The sequence below is a fragment of the Chenopodium quinoa genome, unplaced genomic scaffold (genome assembly GCF_001683475.1).
Source record: "Chenopodium quinoa cultivar QQ74 unplaced genomic scaffold, ASM168347v1, whole genome shotgun sequence".
Taxonomy (NCBI): Eukaryota; Viridiplantae; Streptophyta; class Magnoliopsida; order Caryophyllales; family Amaranthaceae; genus Chenopodium; species Chenopodium quinoa.
The window spans coordinates 4,046,009-4,068,620 of NW_018744633.1; the positions used below are offsets into that span (position 1 = coordinate 4,046,009).

Here is a 22,612-nt window from a genome sequence, read left to right on the forward strand (position 1 = left end):
TTTATTATATCCAAGTTTTTTAGCCTAGGATCCACAATTGAAATCGGACCAAGATCATTATGCTAATACTTACGAGTAGATATTTTAGAGCTAAAAACCCAATGGGAAACAATTATTTGGAATAAAGTAAATATTATTATTGTCCCAACAAGTAGACCAGTATTAACTGGCAAAGCTACATCTTTTTTCGCTGCTTTACATTTACTACTGTTAATAATAATAATGCATGCAATAATTGTTGAGATATTTGATTCATATGTTTTTTCTAAACCACACATATGAAAGTTACTTTGATGATATAAAAGTCGATCTCTTACAATCATCAAAGTAACTTTCATATGTGTGGTTTAGAAAAAACATATGAAAGTTATATATGCAGTCCATTAGCTATAACATCCATTACAATGCATTATTAAATACTTATCCACTCTATCTAGCTTATCATACACAAACTACGCTAATTAAGCCATAGAATTGTAAGATTTATTTGAAAGAAAAAAAAAAAAAAAAAAAAAAAGAGAGCATTCATCTTCACTCAAAAAATAAAATCACAACAAAGCTAGCTATAAGAATGTTGCTACATATTTTGGCTCTATTTTGGGCAGTTGTTGTTGCTTTAGTATGTCTATCATCAGTTGCTTCTGGTGGCTCACAACTGAAAAATGTGGCAACGTTACCATTCCATACCCATTTGGTATAGGAGAGGGATGTTTCTATAATATTACACCAGCAATAAATATCTATCTATAGTGTCAAATGTAGCAAAAATGGGAAGTTGTTAGGAAGTTGTTTGGAGACTGAAGTGCCATTACTGGTCTTCGAGTTTATTCCTAACGGAACCCTTTTTCATCATATTCATTATCCAAGTTTAGAGTTACCGATCACCTGGAAAATGCGTTTGCAGATTGCTTCTGACTTGGCTGGAGCACTAGCCTAATTGCATCATTTATCTTTAATTCCTATCTTTCATAGGGACGTCAAATCCTCAAACATACTTTTAGATTTTGGAACTTCAAGACTTGTGCCTACTGATCAAACTCATGTTTTTTTTTTTTTAAACAATAGCAAAGGAACAAGAAGAAAACTACATTAGGTTAGAAAGGATAACACGACATTCCTTAGCAATGTCGTTTGCCCTTTTAACCTGATCCTTATGAACCTTTAGGATTGTACATCTTTGAAACGAGCTCCCTACTTCCCTTAGTTCCTTAAGCACCCAGTTGATCGAAATCTCCTTACCACTGTTATCCTGCAAGTTATGCAAAAGAGAAGTAGAGTCTGAGAGCAGAAGAATACTCTGTCTACCCTTTGTCCTAGCCCACTTCATTGCTTCAAGGCAAGCCCAAACCTCGCAATGAATGACAGACGAAGTAGTTCCATGTTTTCCTCCTTCATCCACCCCCAAGCCCTGTGGGTTGGACTTCACCACCCAACCAAACTCATGTCACTACTCGTGTTATGGGCACATTTGGTTATCTATTCACTTTGTATGGCTCTTAGTCTTTACATCCTACAAGTTGACATATCACTTTGGTATGCAAATCTATATATAATATATATTATCCAAACTCAAAGGGACAAATTCATTATATATATGACATACACAAATTCTTTATAAATTTAGCATTGCCATGAGAATGAGATAAAATTTTCTTTATAAATTTACATACAAATTCATTTCTAACCACTATATATAACTCCCTCAATTTCTGTAGTAATACACTACATTTACACGGAGATTTAGGAGAAATATATAGGGTGATATTGTATATATAGGGTGATTTATAGGAGAATTAATTATTACGATGCTTGATTAGAGCATTGCTAAATAATAAATGTGAGGATCATGAGGAAAGAGAACAAATACTTTCTACGTTATGGTCATATAATTATGTGAACAAATGAACTAATAATATTATTTAACATTACAATAAATAATATTCATATTTCAAACGACAAATGTTTGTCTTATTTGGTAGCTTCTTCAACACGGACATATACTCCACCAAAACACCCGGCTATGAGAATTTGGGCTGCACGCAACAATATTCATAGACGTGGGAGTGTTAAATAAAATGACAACATATGAATTGGTAAGGCTACATCATACAATTGTTGTATGTGGTCCCTACATACAACTCTAATTTGTAATGTTTCTATTGATTAAAATAATAGGCACAAGTCCCATTAAATTCAATTTATATTTGACTCCTAATTTTCTCCCATGTTTAGTTGATGTGTCAAATTTCTAATGGTGTTGTATGTATGTAGGGACAACATACAATGGTTGTATGTGTATCGGCTCTCGAATCAAGATCATATGTACTAATTGGATACTAATATCATCAGGATTCATATCCATGTATTTTAGCAAGGATCCTCGATATAGGATCAAAATCATCATGCTTTTACTTAGACATTTCAGAGTTTTATCGGGACCCAACCCAATCTCCTTTAGCAAGGATCCTCGATATAGACCAGTTACAACTGTTAAAGTTATATATATATGTTTTTTTTTTTTTTTCTGCTTTATTTGGTACTGTGCAATATGCATGCAATAATTATTGAGATATTTGATTCATTTGTGTTCTAGCCACACAAATGAAAGTTACTTCGATAATTGTAAGAGATTGACAAAAAGATCGACTTTGATACATTAGCTTTAGCATCACGACTGGTTTGAGTTTTCATCTACAAAAAATTCTCTTTTTGGCTATGGATGTGATGCGTTTGTGGATGCTTTTGGTTATGGGAACTATAATAATACAAATACAATATTTCTTTTACAGTGTTCGGCTAAGTGTGACAATAGGCAAGCAATGAATATTGGTTTTGTTGATAAGAATAATAGGTGCTCTACTGGTTGTTGCATTGCCTCAATTCCTGATACATTGGACCAGTTAAGATCCATAAGAGCTTACAGCTTTACAAATAACACTTATGTACTAGATTTCAACCCATGTAGTGTTGCATTTGCGGTCGCAAATGATGCTATGCCCACCGATGTTGCGGACAATCTATCCCAAGACTCTACTTACTTCGAGAAGTTTACTATTGATCGATTATTGGAGTTGGAGATTGTGATACGGCCCGGAATTCGAAAGCAGATTTCATATGCAAAGGAAATAATAGTGAGTGCCTTGACGTTGCAAGAGGATACCGCTGCCAATGCAAGCCCGGATTCGAGGGTAATCCCTACATTCAAGGTTGCCAAGGTATGTACACTAAGTAATGCATTTTCTTTTTTCTTCCAGTAGAGTTATTATGAGTGACTAATAGTACATTTTCTCTACTAATTCTATGGTATACGAAGTATTTGTTATTGATAATTTGATATTATAAGTTAAATGGCTAATATAGTTGTATTAGGGATAAGCAAACCACTCAATCAAAATTTTAGGAACCAAACTAAGAACTGGTTGGGACAGGTTCTTAAAATGTGGAACCGGAATTGAAACATGTTTAACCGGTTCTAAAATTTAAGAAATCAAATTGGAACCGTTGGGTATAGATTCCGAGTACCCAATTTTAATTTGTACTAGAGCAACTAACGCGCGCGGAGTGGCTTACCTTTTCTTGATTTTTATATTGGGTTGTGTTTAAACACTTTACGACATTGGGTTTTGGAGTAAATAGTTTAATAAATTAATGAAATGTGTATATTGGGTTGTGTTTAAACTTTTCATTTTTCATGCATGGCTTTTTCAATTGTTTACAATTTTTTTTTCTTCAGGAAACATCTATGCAATTATTCATACAATATTGCAATATAGGTGACCTTTAAATTTACCTATAATATATTTACCCATAATATAAATAAATAACTAGCATGCGGCCCAAACGTTGTACCGGCTTACCACTTTGATTAAATTGTTTATTTATAAAATATATTATCATCTTTTTTGACAAAATGAAATATATTTTCATCTATTATGTATGTAATGCATAAATGTTAAAAATTAAGTTACTAATTGATAAAGTGTAAAGAAAGATAATTTTTTAACACTATTGTTTGTGAAATGTTGATTTTATTCCTTTTTTTTTTCAAACTGCTTATATGGTATTTCCTTTTTAATTGATGCATGTCATTTATAGTTATGTTTATATGTATAGGTGACATCAATTGTTATTGGCTAAGATGCATGGGTAAGGAAGTAGATCTTGTTTATTTAAGTTCTACTGTTCGAAACTCATCAAAAGCTTTTTAATAATAGTTGGAATGATTTGTTAAATGATAATGACGTGTCATTAAGTGATAATGTGGCACAATGCTATGAGAGGGGAATGACGTGGCACATAATCAATTTTAGAAACGTTTTTTAATATATAATATAGATATAAAAGTGCATAAATGTAAGGAGAGGGAAAGATCAACACTTATTATTACATCTGTACACATGGAAGGACTTAAATGTAAGAAATTATATATGGGGGTACGTAAGAACGTAAACAAACATTTTGAAGGGCATATAGGTTCGTGCACTTCTTATAAGCACAATCTCCTACTTTTTATAAGGTAGGGATAAATATAATTGTCAAAATATAATAGGATAGTACAAATAAAAATACTTATATTACTCTATGTATGTTCCTTTTTAGCGATTAATACATATACTTGTGTATGTATTAAGTTATTTTATTGATGTTAGACATTAATATATGTTGGGTAAACGAGTGTCTAACCGGTTCTGGTTCCAAAAAATTAAGAATTGAAATTGTAACCGGTTGCAATTGGTTCCTTAATTTATTACCTAAAATTGGAACAACCAGGTCATATATATATAACTATCAAAATATAATAGGATAGTACAAATTATAATACTGATAGGCGTGTCGCGTACCTAACAAAAATAAACCTAACTAGACCACTACTATGTAGACGGGAAAGCAAGGGTCGGATCCCAAGAGACTATGGTTCAACCAATTAAATAGACTCAAGCAATTACCAAGCAAGTAACCAAATCAAATAAATGGGAATCAATATCTAAAGAACTAATTAAAATGATAAAATCTAATAAAATGACAATTCAATGCTAAAAACATCCAAGATCAAGCTTCACCACGAATACAATTAATGCAATAGTCGTTCTACCCCTAACACATAATTTAATTGATTAAAGAGGAAAAGTAATCCATGAATAATACCAATGGTCTCTCCCGAGTTATCAATGGCTTATCTAATCACAATCAAGCCTACTTCCATGGAATCATGTAAATTAAAGACCTTGAGCACATTACTCTAACTTCCTAATTATCCAATCAACTACTCCCGTGATGAACTTCAAACCCTTAATTGATTTATTCAAATCCGTCAAAACCCAACTCCCGTTGAAATTAAAACAAAGGATTAATAACAATACCAATTAACCCTAATCTAGTATTGGCATAAGCATAATCAATTAAGCATATCAATTACAATTATTATTAGAGAATTTAAAGAATTAAATCATGCATTAATCATATTCGGGTTCCGCTAGATCTTGGAATAAAGAAACTAATCACACATATTAATGAAAGAAAAAACAATAATCAATGAAGAAAACATGATTAATAAGTAATTAGAAGTAAAAGAAGAAATGAAGATGAATACCAATTGCTTGAATGAAGAAAAGTACCAATTGTTGATGAACAAGGATTAAAACTTGAAAGTGTAATGTATTCTAGATCTAGAGAGAATATTAGGGTTCTAGTAGTGTTTTAAAACTGCTAAGATAATGATTAAGTCCTTAGTCAGACTTTACAAAGGGGTATTTATATCCCTAATTAAGAAAAATCCCGAAAAAGAGGGAAAGCAGCTCCGCGAAATTCCGCCCGGTCAGACCAGGCAAAGCCGCCCAGTCGGGCGCGACAAACAACTTCACCTCCTCGCATAATACTCTGCTCGCCCGGTCTGCCAGGGCAATGCCGCCCGGTCCGGGCGGACGGAATTTGAACTTTTTCACTTCTTTTCTTCTTCGCCTTGGCTGCCAGGGCAATGTTGCCCTCCAGGGCGGACATGGGAAAAATCTCTTCCATCCTACTAAGCTCTCGTGGCTATCCAAAACGCGTCCAAATCATCCGAAAATCTTCATATGCCTACAAAATCAATCAAATAGACCAAGCCACACTAGAGAGGAGGATATTAGCGAGAAATGGCTCCGTAGAGCTTAGAAATCATACAAAAATAGCTATAAATCGAGGGTAAAATATGGTATAGAATGTGTACATCAAATACTTATATTAGTCTATATGTATGTTCCTTTTTAGCGATTAATACCTATATTTGTGTATGTATTAAGCTATTTTATTGATGTTAGGCATTAATATATGTTGGGTAAACGAGTGTCCAACCGGTTCTGGTTCCAAAAAATTAAGAATTGAAATTGTAACCGGTTGCAATTCGTTCCTTAATTTATTACCTAAAATTGGAACAGCCAGGTCCAATTCCAGTTTCGGACCCATTGATTCCTAACCTGCTTCCAATTTCGGAAACCTGCAATTTTCGCTACCCCTACTAATAATATATATATTCCATGCATGTGTACATAATAGATATTGATGAATGTAGTAATCCGCTCAACAATCCGTGTAAAGGCCTAGCGGAGTGTTTCAACAAAAATGGAAGTTATGTTTGCGGATGCCCTAAAGGTTACAACGATATCAGCACGGATGCAAAGAATATTATTTGCAGTCCTCCTAATCAAAGCCAATACAAACTGGCAGTAGGTACGTTTCCTTACTATATTATTCAATTATTCTTCATATATAGGCGTTGGTTTAAGGGCCAATGAACCATATTTGTATAAAAATCAGCACCCTTGTAACATAATGGTATAAAAATTATTGTCGGCGATATATTGGTATACAAATTAGCAAGTGACGACATATTGGTATAAAAGTTAACCAATTTGTGATACATTGGTATAAATATGCTAATTTTTATACCAATATATGTTATATAACACCAAGATGCTAACATTTACACCAATATGACCAATTGGCCTTGGTTTGAAGGGCGACTTTTTACTACGTACTCGTACTCCGTATTTTAGGTGTGACACTTCCCTCCTGTGACATAGCAAAAGGTTACGATTCACCAAGTACCTTTAAAGAGAATTATAGAAGCCTAACCTTTATGATACCATCTCATGCTAAAAGATTAAGCTAATTTTGTTATTTGATGTTGACTAACATATAGTATTAGTAACGGTAGAAAAGTGTTTGGAAAAAAGTTGGTTTTATAAAGCTTTAAGTGGGTGAAATGACTAATAAAGACATTAACTTTTTTCTTAAAAAAAATAAAACTAAGAAAAGACATTGACGTATTTCATTGCGGTAGATTTTGGGTTAAATAAGGATAAAATTGTTATTACACCTTACAATATTTTTTTTTTCTTTTGAGAAAAACAGAGCTAATGCATTTATTAATCAAGGGACAAAGTGTCCGAGTGTACATGAAGGGAAATCACCACCGGACAATAATTAGTTGGATGATCATAAAGCTCCCTAAGCAACTTAATAAAATTACTTCTCTTAATCAACTCACCATCAAACATCCTAATAAGCTTATTGTAGTGGTTACCAACTAACATCGGTCAAATAAACTAATTTTGTCCCAATAATCTTTTACCAGACACCTCTAATACTATTGTATTTTTGTAGTAGAGATATAGAATTAAATTAACTGGGTAACAAATAGCAGCTATGCGCTAATAGTTAAAATCCATCTCAACGCATAACCGCTATTTATTAGGCATGCATATAGGAGGGTAATTTGGGTTTTTATTTTTATTTTTATTTTTTTTCATTTGATGTTTTTACAATTCTTAAATATGTACTATATATGTTTCTATTAAAATACTTTTAGTAAATTGACTGATACAAATTATTGGTAATTATTATTGTGTGCTTTGTTTGTCAATTGTAGGAATGAGTGTAACCTTAGGATCAATACTATTGTTTATCTTGGGTTACTGGTTATATAAAATGATCAAAAGAAGACAGGTTATCAGGCAAAGAGCTATATATTATGAGAAAAGTTTGTTGTTGCAACAACAACTCTCTTTGGATGAAGGATTTGTAGAAAGAACAAAATTATTCACTATTGCTGAGCTACAAAAAGCCACTGATAACTTTAGTCAAGATAGAATCCTTGGACAAGGAGGCCATGGGACGGCTATAAGGGGATGTTGGCCGAAGGAAAGATTGTTGCTGTAAAGAAGCCAAAGATATTGGAGGAAAGCGAAATAATGGAATTTATCAATGAAATTGCTATCCTATCACAAATTAATCACAGGAATATAGTGAAGTTGTAAGGATGTTGTTTGGAGACGGAAGTTCCATTACTGGTATTTGAGTTTATTCCTAACGGAACCCTTTTTCATCACATTCATTATCCAAGTGAAGAGTTTCCAATCACTTGGAAAATGCGTTTGCAAATTGCTTCTGACTCGGCTGGAGCACTTGCCTATTTGCATTATTCATCTTCAATTCCTATCTTTCATAGGGACATCAAATCTTCAAACATACTTTTAGATGAAAAGTACAGGGGAAAGTTATCAGATTTTGGAACTTCAAGACTTGTTGATGCTGATCAAACTCATGTAACTACTCGTGTTATGGGCACATTTGGTTATTTGGATCCGGAGTACTTTCAAACCAACCAATTTACCGAAAAAAGTGATGTTTATAGTTTTGGTGTTGTCCTCGTTGAGCTTTTAACAGGACAAAAGGCAATACGTGCTATATCAGAACAAGATAGAAGTTTAACATCATGGTTCCTTTCCCATATGGAAAACTCGCGTTTGCTTGATATCATAGACTCTCAAGTCCTAGAAGAAAATTGTAATAAGGAAGAGTTTCACACAATTGCTACTTTGGCAAAGCGATGTCTAAGCTCCGATGGAAAGAGAAGACCATCCATGAAAGAAGTGTCACTCGAGATAGAGGCAGTCTTGTCACTTCATTTACCCCAAGTGAATGAACCAGATACGCAAACAAAACCCGATGAAGTGTTTGTTACTGAAGCATTCAAAGGCTCATTCAACGATTGTGGTTCATGTTCTAGTACATTTAATTTGGAAAGCAAGTCTTTAAGCTCTATTGAGGCCTCTCAAGTATTCACTCCTAGATGATGCAAGTATCTTCAATCTTGTACTATGTATAACTTGAAGAAATTCGAGCTGGCCGTGTCCACTACGGTTCACCCAAAATAAATTTGTATCTTAGTGATATCGTACAATTATTAATTTAATTAGTTAGATTGGTGTTTTGTCCTTGCAAAATTTGATTGAAATATCTTGAATATCATATCTATATCTAACCCGGAAGTTTGTTTGTTTGTTTGTTTTTTTTTTTTTTAAAAAAAAAAAAAAATATTATAAATCCCTTTAACCACACGTTCCATTAACACTACGACATCGCAAATGGGCTGCAAGTAGCATCAATCAACATTTTTTTTTATTTGAAATATAGCATCAATCAACAATAATGTCTCTCTTTTTGCACCAAAAACATTAATGTTTCTGTATTATTAGCTGCTCTTTGTGCCACACATTTACGGATTCACTTCTACCAATAAATTTCTAACCACAAATGCGTTTCAACACTATCCTACGCTTAGACTACCCCCCACACTAAAGTCTTCGTCAACGAGATTTTGCTAGAAAATGCCATAATTTATTTTGAGTTGTTGGCTTGTTGCCAACTTAATTGCCATGTATCTCTCATGGCTTCTCATATTACTCTCAATAATAAACGCTTTTTATAGATTTACTCCCAATTTTTTTTTTAATTACCACCTACAAAATGGACTTTAATTAAGTAAGGTGTGATTACATTACACATTTTAAAATATTACGGAGTATAAAAACTTGATATTATAAAGCTATCCATTAAGACGTATCCAACGACATCTTATATTACATTTTTTAAATATATATATTAATAAGAATTTGTGGTAAAGTTTTTAATGTTTGTCATGAAAATGGTGATAGAATATGAAACTTATTTCCTAGTCTTAACCATAATCAGCTTAAATGAACTTTTAGTTGAATTGGTCCTTATACTTTAGTTGGTCCTTAAACTCGTGATCTCGTCCACTCCTTTTGAAATGGTATATTAAGCATTTAAGTACCTCATGCTACAACCACATTTCAAATTTAATAGACTCACCACATTTCAAGTTTAATAGACTCTTATATGAAGATTTAAAGGCATTGGATAGGAGGAAGTAATATTTATATTATATATATCTAGATACTTGAATTTATGTGTATTCTAGCCACAAATGCATTTCAACAAGATCAGAGTATTCTACGCTTAGCCCAACACTACTAGACGACTATGTATTCTAGCCTCTCCCTCCAATATAAGTCTTCTATTAAGATTTAAGAGTGCTGAATTTTATTTTGAGTTGTAAACAACTAAACATGCATCTTTCATATTCATGGCTTCTACTCCTACTCTCCTCAATGGGAGCTACCAGTGGCGGACTTGGGCTTAGACCTGGTGGGTCAAGTGACTCACCAGGCCCAAAAAAAAAATTTAAGTTATTTTAAAAAAAAATAAAATTAAAATCAGTTTTCCCCAAAAAAACCAAACACGAATTCAGTTCAAGACTTCAAGCCCTAGCCTTCTTCTCTTCGCGACTTCGCCTCATCTCCATTCTTCAGTTCGCCTCTTCGCTTCGTCCCAGCCAGGCAGCCACCGTTCTCTTCGCCTGGTGGTCGGACGTCGGTGGTCGTGGACTCCGTCCTCTTCGTGGCTTCTCGCATAGTCGCATAATCGCATTTCGAAATCGCTACTCGCTAGTAAGTTGATTTCTAATTTTTATTTTTAATTTCTAATCTTCAAATTAATTCAGTCTAATTAGTTAATTTTATTAAACTTTGGTTTAAACTTTGGTTGATTTGTTAATTTGTAGTTGGCTGTGCTGCTGAATTGGCGAATTGCTGTCTTGCTGAGTGCGTGCCTCGGTGCCTGAGACTTGAGTGCTGCCGACTGCCGTGCTGCGGTGCTGGCCGACTGCCCGTGGCCCTATTGCAGTGCTGCTCCGCCTGCTCCGCTGCTCGCCTCCGCTAAGCAAGGTAGGTAATCAACTAATCATCAATTGATTCTTTTTGTGAAATCTGTTTTGTGTAATTGTGTTTTGTGTAATTGTGTTTTGTGTAATTGAAATCTCTTGAACTTATTACTTATGTGAAATCTGTTTTGTGTAATTGTGTTTTGTGTAATATGTTTATGTGATTATGTCATTATGTGAAATTGCTTGTATTATATGAACATTTGGTTGTATTTTGTACTGTTTGAATATTTGGATGTATTTTTTAGTACTATTATTTGGTTGTTCGGTAATTTTTTTTTTTTTTACATATTTGATTATCGATTGTGACCCACCAATCGGAAATTCCTGGGTCCGCCACTGGGAGCTACCACAGTGTTGGTCAGGACCAACGCTATGGTAATACCCAAAAACATGATCACATCATCAAACACCACCAAACCCGGTTGCCAACGGAAATGTGTCAACTTAACAATCCCGTACCCCTTTGGGATCGGTTATGATTGCTCCTTTCCAGGTTCATACGGTTTCAATCTCATATGCAACACCTCCTACAACCCTCCTAGAGCCTTCGTCAATTCTGTAGACGGCTTTGGCGACATCTTGGATATAACCGAGACCCAAACAACGGTCAGGAATACTTTCATAGCCACTCTTTGCTATGATTCGCAGGGAAATGAAACAAGCCCTTCTGGGGAAGGCTCAGTAAATTACTTAGATATAGGGAGTTCTCCCTTTACTATCTCAAAGACAGCAAACAAGCTCACCGTCATTGGTTGTAATAACTACGGGGTATTTGATAGTTCTGGAGGCTATATTGGGGATCATCTAAAGGTTGGTTGCATTGCTGATAACTTGTTATTTTGTATGATTTTAAAGTGATTTTGAGCCTTAGAATTGTGGGAAATCAATGCTTAGTTCACTAATTACTCTATTTTTATGCATTTTTTGTGTATCATATGCTTCACGGGTTTGCTAGTGTTTTGGTGCATATTTAGGTATAAATATGGCACTTTGAAGCTTTTGGACAAAGAAGAAAAGAAGTTGGAGACAAGAAGAGGAAATAAGGGAGCTATGGAAGAATGAAAGAAGCAAGAAAAAGTGTACAAGAGTGAAATAAGAGCATTTGGAAGGGTTTTGGAAGGATTTTTTCACTAAGGTCAACTTCAAATGACTATAACTTTTTTTCTACTCAAGTTTTTGAAGTGATTCAAATTGGATATTAAATTTCATCTCAAGAGCTATCCAACGACTGCTTACATGCCTTATTCCAATGAGTAATGAAGAAGTTATGACCTTCCGAAATAAAGTTGTTTCGCCAGAAAAAGCTGCACGTCCGTGCCAATTGATGCACGTCCGTGCCAATTCATGCACGTCCGTGTCAATTGATGCACGTCCGTGCAAGGTCAGGCAGTAGCTATTGTTCTCATTTTAACAGGTCTGCACGTCCGTGCAACCTTTGGCACGTCCGTGCCGACCTGTAGACGGGCCGATTCTTGGTTTCTCCGTCCTTTTACTTGGGGGTTATATAATATCCCTTTAGCTTCATTTGTAGGGGGGGGATCTTCTTAGTTTATTTTTAGCTTAGGTTAGGGTTTTTAGAGAGAGAAACTCTCATTTTCTAGAGAGAGAAAGTGAGAAAATCTTGTTGAAAGCTTGGAATATGAAGAATTGAAGGAAGGAGACTTGAAGATTTGGATACTCCTTGCAATATCAATGAGAATTTCTTACTCTCTCTCCTATTTTGTTATTCTATTTACTTATTTTTGTATCTTTTCATCCTTAATTACTTGTTTATGTTAGATTAGTGTTTGTTTCATGTTCTTAGTTGTTAATTCCTTTAGTTTTGCAATTTATTATGATTTGTGAGTAGTTCTTTTACTTGGGATTGTTGAAATCATTGATGAATTCACAAATACTTGTTTGTATGTGTTGATTTAGCTAATGTGGGATGTTAATTAGTTGAGCTTAAGTGGTTTCATTGTTAGTTCTTGTAAGTGGCCATTGCTAGAACTATTTATCTAAGCTTTCTCAACGAAGGATCGAGAGATGAACTTGAGTTAGCTCCCTTATGCTTGATTGACCCGAAATGCCATGAGAATAGGAATTTCCGATCAAGGGAATGTTTATGTCATCGTGATTATGCTTTAACACTTGTTTTATGCTTTGTAACCACGAGAGTAGGTTGTATTCATGATTCAAGTAATCCATCTAGCTTGAGAGAGTAGTTGGGTGCCTTAGATGACTTCCCCTAATTTTATCCCCAAATTGCTATGTCTTGTATGTTAAATTGTAGTTTGTGAACGACTTAATTGGTGGATACCTTCCCGAGATCCTCTTTATTATTGTTTGTAGTTTTTTCTTCATAACTCATAACCCAAAAAGACTTGACTTAGCTTATCACAAATCGATATTTGTTAGTGCTCCCCTTAGTCCTTGTGGGATCGACCCTTACTTACCCTTTCTACCCATTAGAGAGACCAAGTTAGGTTTTTATCTTTGGTAGGCTCGACGACGGCCTATCAAATTTTGGCGCCGTTGCCGGGGACTTCGGTTGACATTGTCTAATTATTGATTAGATGAGTCTAAGTCTTTGTACATATATTTTTTTCCCTTTTATTTTTCTTTTTTATATTTTATTTTGGGGTTTCTTCCATTGAAATAAATGGCAATTTTTTCCCTTCCCCAATACGAGAATGAAACATTTTGGAGATATTACCATAGGGTTAATGATTATGTTGGTTATAATTATGGTCATAGACTTTTAAAGGTGGATATTTGTGAAGTAATTTTTGAAGGTTTAAATGATGAAATGCGAGTTGTTGTTGAATCTATGTCCGAAGGTCAATTTATGTATAAAACCATTAATGAGAATTGGAGTATGTTTGAATGGCTAGCTAAAGATACTTATGATTGGGAGATGGCTAATCATGAGATGTATGACCATTTTAATGGTGCGAACTCATTTGAAGAATGTGATGATAATGTTTTGGATTCTAATGTTTCGAGTTTTGGTGATGCAAATTGTCAAAATTCCCCAACTTTTTTCTTGGATTCCAATTTTATGTCATGTACTCCTTATGATGTGGCTAATGTGCATAATGTTGACACCTCTTCTCATTGTGATTTTCGAAATTTCTCCCATCCTCAAGAACCCAAGTCTTCTTTAGAGATTGCTCTAGAATGTTTTTTGGAGGGTTGTGAAGAGATTTCTAAGAATCTAATGGACATAAAGAGCAATTGTACATCCATGAATCATCTTAGTGAAGCTTCTAGGGTTCAAATGAATGAAAATGAAAATTTTGAGAAACCTCTTCTTGAAAAACCTTTGGTTGATGACCCTATTTTTCCAAATATCATCAATTTGTATAATGAGCCTAATGTACCTTTAATTATGAATAATGACAAAGTTGATGATTGTTTGTTGAATTCCACTAATGATATAAGTCTACTAAAGTCCAAATATAATGTTGATGGTATTCTTCAATTTGATTATATTGATGATTATTCAAGAGGTGTTGAGGATAATTATCAATTTGGAAATAGTAGCCTTGATATTCATGATAAATTTTGGGAAAGTAAGGATAAAAGGTATGAAGTGGAGGAAAGTCCCTCTTTTGAGGACCACAGAGTTGAGAGTGAGGTGATTGTTGAGTCTTTACCAATTGACCATTCTTTTTTTGAGCCTCATGTCCCTTTCTCAAAAACTCTTGATATTATTGTCTCATTTCCAAGCCTTTTCCCCACTTCTCTTCCTAAGTTCACTTCCCATGAGCCTCTTTGTACTTCATTCTATGATTTACATGATCAATTTCTAACCAACGATACTCAATTGGGTGAATTTGATGTAAATATGGTTTTTGATTTACCAAATGAATCTCCAATAAAGTGTTTTGTTGATAGGTATACTTTTATTTTTCCTTCTTCTTTTCAATCTAGGACCTTTTTTAGATCTTCTCATTTTTATTTTAGGAAACTTTGTAGATTAATGTATATCCTTTTCTTCTTCTCTTTAAATTTTCTTCTTATTTTTATGGTTGCAATTTGTGAAATGTGCTCAAGTGCATATGATAAGCTCCTTAGGAGTTTGTCAAATTACTTACTAGCTAAGGTCTAGCCAAAGACCGAAAAGAAAGGCAATTTTTTTTTTTTTATTTATTTATTTATTTTTGAATAACGATGTGCATGGATTTTAATTGTTTGATGATTTGAACTAACGAGCTTTATGAAATGATTCTCAATTAGGTACTCTTTATCACTCCATTCCAAATTACATCATATAGTCTCAAATTCACAAGAATTTTGGAGTTTTTGCTACATTGGAAAGACGCAACATACTCTACAAAGTTTTGAAGAATTTATGAAGAATTTTGCATCAAATTGAGTAATATCTCTTCCTCTCTTCATCCCTTCTCAAGCTATTGATTTTATAATTATTTTTGCCATTCATTGGTTGCTTGTTAAAGAGTTTGGTTTGGGGCTAGATTTTATTGTTGTGGTTTTTTGTTGTAGTTATGGATGTTGGATTAGAGGTACTTGTTGAGATTGATTGTGTTCCCTTCCCTCCCTCCCTCCCCCTTGATTATCTCTTCAAAGCATTGAGGACAACGCTTCGTCTAAGCTTGGGGGGGGGGGGGTAGCTTCACACTTTCATGAAGGGGGTTGATTGTTAGTTTGATGCTTGAATTCGTTCATAGTTGTACATTTGGATATTCATGGTCTTCTTTATTTTTCTTTAATATAACTTTAAAAAAATTAAAAAATAAAAAAAATAAAAAAAATTGCCAAGGATGAGACTCAAATGACGATTATATGTTTTGCTTGCTTGACTCTTGAGTGATGAGTAAAAGTTTTTTTAGAAGAGTGTGTGCACGAGTTGGGGTCATTTAGAGGTCTATTAATCTTGATTGCATTGGAGTATATGAAATGAAAGCCAATGAATGCTCAATTGCACGCCTAGTATAAGATATTGTCTAATTTGCTCAAGTAGGATATGTTTGAATAAATTTGTGGTCCCTTGTGCCCTTGATGTGTCCCCTTTCCTCCCCGAAATGAAACTCTATTAGGGAATTGGTTCTACTTGTATCATGTGTAATAAGTGGCGTAATAAGCCACACGTTCTCAATAAAGAAAGAGCCGCTCACAGTTAAAAGAGGCGAGGGCATTGAAAATAAAAAAAAAAAAAAAAAAAAAGAAGAAGAGCATAAAAAAGGGGAGAACAAAAACTACCCCAAAACTTCTAAAAAAAAAATAAAAAAATTCTCTTCTTTAGAGGTCAACTCGTGGATGCCTCCCACACCTTGTTTGCATTGTTGTTTCTTATGAAATTCCCGAGTTAGAGTGTAGTTAAGGGGCCTTGGGTGTGCATTTTGGGAGGTGGACTAGCATTTTGAGATTTTATAACCGAAAGAGGGCTTGTTACAACTTTGGAATATCTAGGTGTGCTCTAATGAACTAGTAAAAGGCCAAAGGAAGTATCCTAGTGCAACCTTGTTTAGTTCTCCTCTCTACCCCCAACTCATGTGTACATTTGTATGATTGGTAATTCTTGAAAGTTGTTCACTTGTCTTGCTTGTGTCTCATATCCCGATGAGTTGACTTGGGCGAAAAATTGAAATTGTGTGATTTTTGACGATGTGTTGTGGGTTGCGTGAGTTGTGGGGCAAGCTCATTGGAAACCCTCACGAGATAAAAACTCGTCCTCTAGGGCGACTTAGAGGTTTAAATTGCTTCTCACTTGCGCTTAAAGTGATAGTGGTGGCTACCATACGGATTAGTGTGTATATGCATTCTCCTTGTTGCCCCTCCTTGTTTAGATTCTAACACGTTATTTCCCTTCTTTGGTTTGACATTATTGTTTTTCTCGAGGACGAGCAAAAGCTTAGCTTGGGGGGATGTGATAACTTGTTATTTTGTATGATTTTAAAGTGATTTTGAGCCTTAGAATTGTGGGAAATCAATGCTTAGTTCACTAATTACTCTATTTTTATGCATTTTTTTTGTATCATATGCTTCACGGGTTTGCTAGTGTTTTGGTGCATATTTAGGTATAAATATGGCACTTTGAAGCTTTTGGACAAAGAAGAAAAGAAGTTGGAGACAAGAAGAGGAAATAAGGGAGCTATGGAAGAATGAAAGAAGCAAGAAAAAGTGTACAAGAGTGAAATAAGAGCATTTGGAAGGGTTTTGGAAGGATTTTTTCACTAAGGTCAACTTCAAATGACTATAACTTTTTTTCTACTCAAGTTTTTGAAGTGATTCAAATTGGATATTAAATTTCATCTCAAGAGCTATCCAACGACTGCTTACATGCCTTATTCCAATGAGTAATGAAGAAGTTATGACCTTCCGAAATAAAGCTGTTTCGCCAGAAAAAGCTGCACGTCCGTGCCAATTGATGCACGTCCGTGCCAATTCATGCACGTCCGTGTCAATTGATGCACGTCCGTGCAAGGTCAGGCAGTAGCTATTGTTCTCATTTTAACAGGTCTGCACGTCCGTGCAACCTTTGGCACGTCCGTGCCGACCTGTAGACGGGCCGATTCTTGGTTTCTCCGTCCTTTTACTTGGGGGTTATATAATATCCCTTTAGCTTCATTTGTAGGGGGGGGGATCTTCTTAGTTTATTTTTAGCTTAGGTTAGGGTTTTTAGAGAGAGAAACTCTCATTTTCTAGAGAGAGAAAGTGAGAAAATCTTGTTGAAAGCTTGGAATATGAAGAATTGAAGGAAGGAGACTTGAAGATTTGGATACTCCTTGCAATATCAATGAGAATTTCTTACTCTCTCTCCTATTTTGTTATTCTATTTACTTATTTTTGTATCTTTTCATCCTTAATTACTTGTTTATGTTAGATTAGTGTTTGTTTCATGTTCTTAGTTGTTAATTCCTTTAGTTTTGCAATTTATTATGATTTGTGAGTAGTTCTTTTACTTGGGATTGTTGAAATCATTGATGAATTCACAAATACTTGTTTGTATGTGTTGATTTAGCTAATGTGGGATGTTAATTAGTTGAGCTTAAGTGGTTTCATTGTTAGTTCTTGTAAGTGGCCATTGCTAGAACTATTTATCTAAGCTTTCTCAACGAAGGATCGAGAGATGAACTTGAGTTAGCTCCCTTATGCTTGATTGACCCGAAATGCCATGAGAATAGGAATTTCCGATCAAGGGAATGTTTATGTCATCGTGATTATGCTTTAACACTTGTTTTATGCTTTGTAACCACGAGAGTAGGTTGTATTCATGATTCAAGTAATCCCTCTAGCTTGAGAGAGTAGTTGGGTGCCTTAGATGACTTCCCCTAATTTTATCCCCAAATTGCTATGTCTTGTATGTTAAATTGTAGTTTGTGAACGACTTAATTGGTGGATACCTTCCCGAGATCCTCTTTATTATTGTTTGTAGTTTTTTCTTCATAACTCATAACCCAAAAAGACTTGACTTAGCTTATCACAAATCGATATTTGTTAGTGCTCCCCTTAGTCCTTGTGGGATCGACCCTTACTTACCCTTTCTACCCATTAGAGAGACCAAGTTAGGTTTTTATCTTTGGTAGGCTCGACGACGGCCTATCAATTGCCCTGTGCAGTAATAAAACTGAGCCTGTTCCGGGTTCTTGTCTGGGAGGATGCTGCCAGGTGTCCATCCCATTTGGCTCGCAAAATTTCGCTATAGCTGTTCATGGTATAAGTGCTGGAGGTGACCCAGGGAGTTGTAGCTATTCTTTCTATGGTAAACTAGGTAGCTTTATTTTTGGTGGTGCTTCTGACTTGACAAGGAATAATTTTGATATTGTTCGGAATAAAATCCTGGATCAAGTTTCTATAGTGTTCGATTGGAATGTACAGCTCAATACTTCCTGCAAAAAGGTGAAGATGAGCAATTCAAGCATTTCTCCTTATCTTTGTCAGTCAAATTCTAGATGTATTGATACTCAGGAGGGAGGATATCGCTGCAGCTGCCTCCATGGATACGAGGGAAACCCTTATCTTAAACCCGGTTGCACAGGTTAGTCATACTTGATGTTGTCTTAGCTTCCTCTCTTATTTGTTGGATTTTCGATTAATTTGATTCTTAATAAGCTAGTTAAGATGGAGGATGCCCCATCATTTTTGTGAATAAATCAACAAAATTTTCAACTTTATTCAACTGTAGAGCCCACAATATTGAAAAAGTTGTAAAGATGCTTGAATTCAATTTAATTCCATCTAATTTTTGTGTAGACATTAATGAGTGTATTGCTGGTCCAAACAATCCGTGTACCACATCCTGTGTTAACACTCCGAGGAGTTACATATGTTCTTGTCCTCGTGGTTATACTGGCGATGGATTAAAGTCTGGGATTGGATGCGTAAGTATTATTGATAAGAGCTCATCAAACCTCAAGAAATTAATTCTTGGTAATCTATGAATCTATTTAATTATGAGTTGTAATTCAATTAGTAATTTCAAATCTATCGAAGACAACATTGTGATTTTGAACTGTTTGGATTTAAATTTAAGGAGTAGTATTCAATAAGTAATTTCAATCTATGTTTATTGTGAGCTACAGGACTAAGCATATCCTTGGGAATAATAGTTTTGCTCGTGGTTGCTTGGTGGTTTTCTACTCTAATAAAAAGAAGAAGAATCATCAAGCAAAAGGCTAAAAATTTTGAGTGAAATGGCGGGTTTCTATTACAAGAACAAATGGCTACTGATGAAAGTGTTGTGGCAGCAATAAAATTCTTCACCATCGATGAATTAGAAAGAGCCACTGACCAGTGACCACTTCAATGAGGATAGAATACTCGGAAAAGGTTGTCAAGGTACAGTTTATAAGGGAATGCTGAGTGAAGGAAGAATTGTTGCCATAAAAATGTGCAAAGTTATTGTTGATCAAAACCAGTGTGGAGATTTTGTCAATGAAGTCATCATATTATCAAATATTAATCATAGGAATATAGTAAAGCTATTAGGATGTTGTTTGGAAAATGAGGCCCCGTTACAAGTGTTTGAGTTTATTCCAAATGGAACTCTTGATCATCATATTCATAGTTCAAGCTCTGAATTTCAAATCACTTGGAGAATGCGGTTGCAAATTGCTTCCGATTTAGCTGGAGCACTTGCTTATTTGCATTCATCATCTTCTATTCCTATCTTCCATAGAGATATCAAATCTTCAAACATACTATTGGATGACAAATACAGGGCAAAGTTATCAGATTTTGGGACTTCAAAGTCAGTTGCTATAGATCAAACCCATACAACTACTCGTGTTATGGGAACATTTGGTTATTTGGATCCAGAGTACTATCTATTAGGCCATTATACTGAAAAGAGTGATGTTTATAGTTTCGGGGTAGTTTTGGTTGAGCTTTTAACAGGACAAAAGGCAATACGAAGTACACTAGAAGAAGAGAAAAGCTTGACATCATGGTTTTTTTCCCACATGGAAAACTCCCGTTTACTTGATATCATTGATTCCCAAGTCGTGCAAGAGACTTCGAAGGAAGAATTCCTCATTATTGCTGAAATAGCAAATCGTTGTTTGAACCTAGACAGAAACAAAAGACCCACCATGAAAGAAGTTCTACTAGAGATTGAGGCAGTGTTGTCACTTCATTTTCCCCACGCAAACGAGCAAATACAGCCTAAATCAAAGCAAGTGTTAAGTGAAACAGCAAGTTACAATGGTGTTTTTTCTAATCCTGGGACTTTTTACTTAGAAAATAGCTCTTCAAGCTCTGCTGAAGTATCTTTACTATTCAACTCAAAGTGATTCGGTTTAACACTGATGAATTACTACTCTTATGTATTTCCCTCAACATTATGTGCCTACAATTACTAACTCCCAAAATTACAATCTCTTTCCCAATAAGCTTTCCATAAGTATGTTCTGTTTCGGGTGAAAACAATGGGACCTTGCCGAAGGTCCAATGAAACGGAGAAGACTTGATCCGGTCCAAGTAATGTTGGGCCGAAGGTTTCCTGCACAGTAAACACACGTAAACTAGCCTCGGGGGTGTTGCCGAGGAAGGCCCCTCCGATGCTAAAGTCAGTACAATGTGTTGAAAGAGAAGACTATGCAAGAGAATTAGTTGCTTGAGGCTTTGCTTGAATATATGAGAATGAATGAGAATCCATGTAAAAATGTAATATTGATGGCTTTTATACCTCTTCATATATGGAGAAGTTGGGCCTTAGCCCAATTGGCTTGCCTTGAGGGCTGATCTTTGACTTTAGCACAATTGGAGAGATGAACCTTGACCTTGGGCTTTTAATTGGATCATTTAATGCCTAAGCCCAATTGGACTAAATTGGACCCAAACAACTTGCCCCCCAGACCCGATTTGGAAGGATGACGGGTCGGGTTTGATTTAATTCAGAAAAGGAGGGAAGTGAATGATTTAATTAATCCAAAAATTTGAATTTAAACCGTAATTAATGATATAACAACGGTTAAGGCGGATGATTGTGGAAGTTGGACGGATAATGGGCAGTTTAATCGCAAGGTCGTGTGTTTAACGGTTAATTAGTGGGGTATTTAAGAGAAATTGAAACGCGGACTCCCCGTATTCCCATTTCTGGAGATATAATCAGAGGCGCGTCATCTCTCCTCACTTATTCACCAACACAAACCCAAAATTCTCGAGAGAACCCAAGAACCCGCATCAAAACTTCGCAAATTCCCCGAGCATTAAGCTTAGAAACTGAGACTTGCCACTACGAACTCGTAAATCGGCAACTTTCGCTTCAGATTAAGGTAAATTCCCTTGATTTTAGTTTATTTTTCTTCGAATTCGAACTCCTTCCCTTTTTTTTCGACTTTTTTCTTCGAAATTATCAATGGCAAGAGGAGTTAGAGGTAGAGCCCGTGCTCCAAGAAGAGCAAGGCTAATTCCCGATCCTAGGAACAGGATTAGGACCTGGAATGGACAAAGAGCAAAGTCTAACCCTGCTGAAGGGATTAGGGCGACTCCAATTTCCTCGGCTCCTCCTCAGAGAACGGAGGGGCCGAGCGCTTCTGGACGGGACGATGAAGTTCCCCCTGTCCTTTGGGATATCCTCCCCGGGTTTTCAGAGTGGGAGGATGCCGAAGTAGCTTCGGCCATGATAAAGAACCGCCCCTACTCATGGTGGGTGGAGAATGTCGAACAGTATCGGTTTGCCGAACAAATTGAGTTGCATTACGGCATCCTTGAAGCTGATGGGTATTGGTGCCGAATGCCCGTGGCATCCGATAGAATCCATCGTCCACCCCCGGGGTATGTGGGGGTGTACACAAGACAACTTCAGTATGGGCTGAGGTTCCCTTTGGACGTATTCGTCCGAGACTTGCTGATCCACTACAATATTTCCCTATGTCAGCTAACTCCTACCAGCATCCGAAGGGTGATGACATACTTATGGGTCTGCAAGTTCTTCAAGTATGTGTCGAACCTGCACTGCTTCAAAAAGCTTCATCGGCTAGTGCCAAATATTCAAAGTGGGCACGGAAGTCATGGTTCTAGGTGGTACCGGATTGAGTCTCGGCCCCAGTACATAACCATGTGGCCAAACGACTCTTCAGACAAGGACTGGAGAGGTCA

General features: G+C 35.6%; 2 pseudogenes; both read left to right on the forward strand.

The window, feature by feature from the left end:
• Window positions 1-334: 334 nt before the first annotated feature.
• Window positions 335-9,591, forward strand: LOC110701113 (annotated as a pseudogene).
• Window positions 9,592-11,068: 1,477 nt separating this feature from the next.
• Window positions 11,069-20,860, forward strand: LOC110701121 (annotated as a pseudogene).
• Window positions 20,861-22,612: the final 1,752 nt, after the last annotated feature.